Genomic DNA, 6,813 nt, shown 5'->3' on the forward strand with positions numbered 1-6,813 from the left:
CCCGGTGTAAGGTCTCTCCGCCTCAAGAGAGACGCCCGGTATAAGGTCTCTCCGCCTCAGGAGAGACACCCGGTGTAAGGACTCTCCGGCTCAGGAGAGACGCCCGGTGTAAGGTCTCTCCGCCTCAGGAGAGACACCCGGTGTAAGGTCTCTCCGCCTTAGGAGAGACGCCCGGTGTAAGGTCTCTCCGCCTCAAGAGAGACGCCCGTGTAAGGGCGTCAGCTTTAAACACGGTTCAAGTTCGTCCAAGTTATAGATTTTGAGATAGGAAGACGCAAAATTTAGCCGTTGTTGGCAGGACTCAAAGTTTTGGTGAGTTTTTCGTTGGCAACGTAAACTCCAGCAAGACATTTCTGAGCGGAAGGGACTTTGTTTGTGAACAGGCAACGACCCGCCTCATAGGTGTAGCTGAACCTTGTTGCGAGCTGGCGCTCAAGCAGTTGATGGCGTCCTAATGAGACGAGGTACAACTTGCGCTCAAGAAGGGAGTGAAAAATCGTGTAATGAAGCTAATACAAATTTGTTGCAGTTTGAAGGGATTGGAAAGACAAATGAGTTTAATTTTATCTAATAAACAAAAATTAGGGAAAAACTGTACACATGCAGTCACCGTGGCGCAGTGGTAAGACGCCAGGCGCTTCACCAGGGCTTTGGCCTGGGTTCGTATCCTGGCCGTGGAGGATTGACCGAACGACTATCCCTAACTGTAGCCTCTGTTCATCCAGCAGTGAATTGGTACCTAGTTGTTAAACGATTCGGTGAGTCGTATTCCGGGGAAAATTAAGATTAAGGACCGGCCCGAAACGCTTGGCTGTACAACAATAATATATATATATATATATATATATATATATATATTATATATATATATATATATATATATATATATATATATATATATATATATATATATATATAAATATGTCGTACCTAATAGCCAGAACGCACTTCTCAGCCTACTATTCACGGCCCGATTTGCCTAATAAGCCAAGTTTTCATGAATTAATGTTTTTACGTCTACCTAACCTACCTAACCTAACCTAACCTAGCTTTTTTTGGCTAGCTAACCTAACCTTACCTATAAATATAGGTTAGGTTAGGTTAGGTAGGGTTGGTTAGGTTCGGTCATATATCTACGTTAATTTTAACTCCAATAAAAAGAAATTGACCTCATACATAGAGAAAAGGGTTGCTTTATCATTTCATAAGAAAAAAATTATAGTAAATATATTAATTCAGGAAAACTTGGCTTATTAGGCAAATCGGGCCTTGAATAGTAGGCTGAGAAGTGAGTTCTGGCTACTAGGTACGACATATATGTATATATATATATATATATATATATATATATATATATATATATATATATATATATATATATATATATATATAATATTATATATATAAATATATATATTATATATATATATATATATATATATATATATATATATATGTATTATATATTATATATATATATATATATATATATATATATATATATTATATATATATATATATAATATATATATATATATATATATATATATTATAATATATATATATATATATATATATATATGTCGTACCTAGTAGCCAGAACGCACTTCTCAGCCTACTATGCAAGGCCCGATTTGCCTAATAAGCCAAGTTTTCATGAATTAATATATTTTCTCTATTTTTTTTCTTATGAAAAGATCAAGCTACTCATTTCATTATGTATGAGGTCAATTTTTTTTTATTGGAGTTAAAATTAACGTAGATATATGACCGAACCTAACCAACCCTACCTACCTAACCTAACCTAACCTATCTTTATAGGTTAGGTTAGGTTAGGTAGCCGAAAAAGTTAGGTTAGGTTAAATTAGGTAGGTTAGGTAGTCGAAAAACAATTAATTCATGAAAACTTGGCTTATTAGTCAAATCGGGCCTTGCATAGTAGGCTGAGAAGTGCGTTCTGGCTATTAGGTACGACATATATATATATATATATATATATATATATATATATATATATATATATATATATATATATATATATATATTAGTATATTTTGGTAGAAGTCTTTCCTGTAGACATATATTATTAAATATGACCGAAAAAGTAAGATTAATAATTCTAACACGAATTTTCTCAATCTTTCGTACATTACGCTTCACTGTTGGAGGTAAATCAAAAATCAATTCTCCAAAATTCATTTTTATTTCTAGTCTCACGCGACACGGCGCGTTTCGTAAAACTTATTACATTTTCAAAGACTTTTAGTTCACAAATACACAACTGAATAGAACTTACGTATCTCCGATTTTATATCTACATTTGAGTGAGGTGGGAGGGGTGATGTGGCATTAACACAAGACAGAACAAAAGGGGATATTAATAGGGTATTAAAAGTATCAACACAAGACAGAACACAAACAATGGGTATTGAATAGAAGTGTTTGTAGAAAGCCTATTGGTCCATATTTCTTGATGCTTCTATATTGGAGCGGAGTCTTGAGGTGGGTAGAATATAGTTGTGCAATAATTGGCTGTTGATTGCTGGTGTTGACTTCTTGATGTGTAGTGCCTCGCAAACGTCAAGCCGCCTGCTATCGCTGTATCTATCGATGATTTCTGTGTTGTTTACTAGGATTTCTCTGGCGATGGTTTGGTTGTGGGAAGAGATTATATGTTCCTTAATGGAGCCCTGTTGCTTATGCATCGTTAAACGCCTAGAAAGAGATGTTGTTGTCTTGCCTATATACTGGGTTTTTTGGAGCTTACAGTCCCCAAGTGGGCATTTGAAGGCATAGACGACGTTAGTCTCTTTTAAAGCGTTATGTTTTGTGTCTGGAGAGTTTCTCATGAGTAGGCTGGCCGTTTTTCTGGTTTTATAGTAAATCGTCAGTTGTATCCTCTGATTTTGTCTGTAGGGATAACGTTTCTATTAACAATATCTTTCAGGACCCTTTCCTCCGTTTTATGAGCTGTGGAAAAGAAGTTCCTGTAAAATAGTCTAATAGGGGGTATAGGTGTTGTGTTAGTTGTCTCTTCAGAGGTTGCATGGCTTTTCACTTTCCTTCTTATGATGTCTTCGACGAAACCATTGGAGAAGCCGTTATTGACTAGGACCTGCCTTACCCTACAGAGTTCTTCGTCGACTTGCTTCCATTCTTGCTCCTGAATTAGCTTAAGCCAATATTCCTGCACCTCTTATTTGATTGTATATTGTTCACTTATTATTACTCACTTGTCTTAATGTAACTTTTCATTTTGTCATTTGATTATTCTTATTATTTTGATTGATTGATTTTATGATACGAATTTTATGTCCATTTTATTCATGTTTTGCTTTTCTAACGTAATTAAAATCTCATTGTTAAATTTACTTGTGTTTTGTGTGTCTTCCCTTTACCTTACCACAGACGAAGTTCCAGATTTTCTATTTTTTGTTTCTATATGTGACGAGGCCATACCCCTAGCTTTTGAACAGCCGAACACCAACGCGTTACCGTCACAGAGGTAATTCAAAAATCAATTCTCCAAAATTCATTTTTATTTCTAGTCTGACGCGACACTTGAGTGCGTTTCGTAAAACTTATTACATTTTCAAAGACTTTAGTTAACACATACACAAATGAATAGAACTTACACATCTCCGATTTTGTTTATATCTACATTTGAGTGAGGTGGATGGGGTGAGGTGGTATTTAATAAGGTATTAATTTCATCAACACAAGCCAGAACATGAAACAATGGGTATTGAATAGAAGTTATTGTAGAAAGCCTATTGGTCCATATTTCTTGATGCTTCTATATTGGAGCGGAGTCTTGAGGTGGGTAGAATATAGTTGTGCATTAATTGGCTGTTGATTGCTGGTGTTGACTTCTTGATGTGTAATGCCTCGCAAACGTCGAGCCGCCTGCTATCGCTGTATCTATCGATGATTTCTGTGTTGTTTACTAGGATTTCTCTGGCGATGGTTTGGTTGTGGGAAGAGATTATATGTTCCTTAAAGGAGCCCTGTTGCTTATGCATCGTTAAACGCATAGAAAGAGATGTTGTTGTCTTGCCTATATACTGGTTTTTTTGGAGCTTACAGTCCCCAAGAGGGCATTTGAAGGCATAGACGACGTTAGTCTCTTTTAAAGCGTTCTGTTTTGTGTCTGGAGAGTTTCTCATGAGTAGGCTGGCCGTTTTTCTGGTTTTATAGTAAATCGTCAGTTGTATCCTCTGATTTTTGTCTGTAGGGATAACGTTTCTATTAACAATATCTTTCAGGACCCTTTCCTCCGGTTTATGAGCTGTGGAAAAGAAGTTCCTGTAAAATAGTCTAATAGGGGGTATAGGTGTTGTGTTGGTTGTCTCTTCAGAGGTTGCATGGCGTTTCACTTATGAAACTTCTTATGATGTCTTCGACGAAACCATTGGAGAAGCCATTGTTGACTAGGACCTGCCTTACCCTACAGAGTTCTTCGTCGACTTGCTTCCATTCTGAGCTGTGGCTGAGAGCACGGTCGACATATGCGTTAACAACACTCCTCTTGTACCTATCTGGGCAGTCGCTTTTGGCATTTAGGCACATTCCTATGTTCGTTTCCTTAGTGTAGACTGCAGTGTGGAAACCTCCGCTCCTTACCATGACTGTTACATCTAGAAAGGGCAGCTTCCCATCCTTTTCCATCTCGTAAGTGAAACGCAGCACGGAACTCCGCTCAAATGCCTCCTTCAACTCCTGCAGATGTCTGACATCAGGTACCTGTGTAAAAATGTCGTCAACATACCTGCAGTATATGGCCGGTTTCATGTTCATGTCGACTAAGACTTTTTGCTCGATGGTACCCATGTAGAAGTTTGCAAACTTCTACATGGGTACTTCTACATGACTAATATATGTCATTCTATATAGATACAGCGATAGCAGGCGGCTTGACGTTTGCGAGGCACTACACATCAAGAAGTCAACACCAGCAATCAACAGCCAATTATTGCACAACTATATTCTACCCACCTCAAGACTCCGCTCCAATATAGAAGCATCAAGAAATATGGACCAATAGGCTTTCTACAAACACTTCTATTCAATACCCATTGTTTCTGTTCTGTCTTGTGTTGATACTTTTAATACCCTATTAATATCCCTCCTGTTCTGTCTTGTGTTAATGCCACATCACCCTTCCCACCTCACTCAAATGTAGATATAAAATCAGAGATACGTTCTAATCAGTTGTGTATTTGTGAAGTCTTTGAAAATGTAATAAGTTTTACGAAACGCGCCTGTGTCGCGTCAGACTAGAAATAAAAATGAATTTTGGAGAAGTGATTTTTGATTTACCTCCAACAGTGAAGCGTAATGTACGAAAGATTGAGAAAATTCGTGTTAGAATTATTAATCTTACTTTTTCGGTCATATTTAATAATATATGTCTACAGGAAAGACTGCTACCAAAATATACTAATATATATATATATATATATATATATATATATATATATATATATATATATATATATATATATATATATATATAGGAAAGAAAATAATGCTGGGGGTCAACTGGCATTGAGAAAGATGTGAGAGACAAAACATATAGCAACAAAATATTCAATAAAAGGATGATAGTCTGGATAAGTTAAAGCTAAGTCAGATCAGGTTTGTTTTGGTTAGAGCATTTAACTATGTACTCAGCAAAGCATGAGTCAACATCATCTAGGCCTGGACTAAGGTTGGGTATGTTGTGTTTTACACCCTAGATGACTAGTATGTGAAGAGTAAAGGCAATAAAGATTAGAGGAAGATGCATCTGAAGGATGATTAGAGCCAATAATATGAAAAGGAAAGAACTATTTGTTGCTGTACACTAAATATGATTTTCGTATGTAACGTATTCCTTGAGAAACGAGTACCATGAAGGAGCAGACGTCAATAATACTGAAAGCTGGAGGAGCAGTGTTAAGCAAAAGCGAGAAATATATATATATATATATATGTAACTCCTTTTTTGTAGCAAAGTTCAAATAAAGTAAATATAAAAAAAAAAAAAAAAAAAAAAAAAAAAAATATATATATATATATATATATATATATTATATATATATATATATATATATATATATATATATATATATATATATATATATATTATATATATATATATATATTATATATATATATATATATATATATAATTATATATATTATCGTACCTAGTAGCCAGAACGCACTTCTCAGCCTACTATGCAATGCCCGATTTGCCTAATAAGCCAAGTTTTCATGAATTAATTGTTTTTCGACTACCTAACCTACCTAACCTAACCTAACTTTTTTGGCTACCTAACCAGACCTAACCTATAAAGATAAGTTAGGTTAGGTTAGGTAGGGTTGGTTAGGTTCTGTCATATATCTATGTTAATTTTAACTCCAATAAAAAAAAATTGACCTCATACATAATGAAATGGGTAGCTTTATCATTTTATAAGAAAAAAAATAGAGAAAATATATTAATTCCGGAAAACTTGGCTTATTAGGCAAATCGGGCCTTGCATAGTAGGCCGAGAAGTGCGTTCTGGCTACAAGGTACGACACACACACACATATATATATATGTATATATATATATATATAATATATTATATATAATATATATATATATATATATATATATATATATATATATATGTCGTACCTAGTAGCCAGAACGCACTTCTCAGCCTACTATACTAGGCCCGATTTGCCTAATAAGCCAAGTTTTCATGAATTATTTGTTTTTCGACTACCTAACCTACCTAACCTTACCTAACCTAGCTTTTTCGGCTACCTAACCTAACC

Source organism: Procambarus clarkii, chromosome 8, assembly GCF_040958095.1.
Source record: "Procambarus clarkii isolate CNS0578487 chromosome 8, FALCON_Pclarkii_2.0, whole genome shotgun sequence".
Lineage (NCBI taxonomy): Eukaryota > Metazoa > Arthropoda > Malacostraca > Decapoda > Cambaridae > Procambarus > Procambarus clarkii.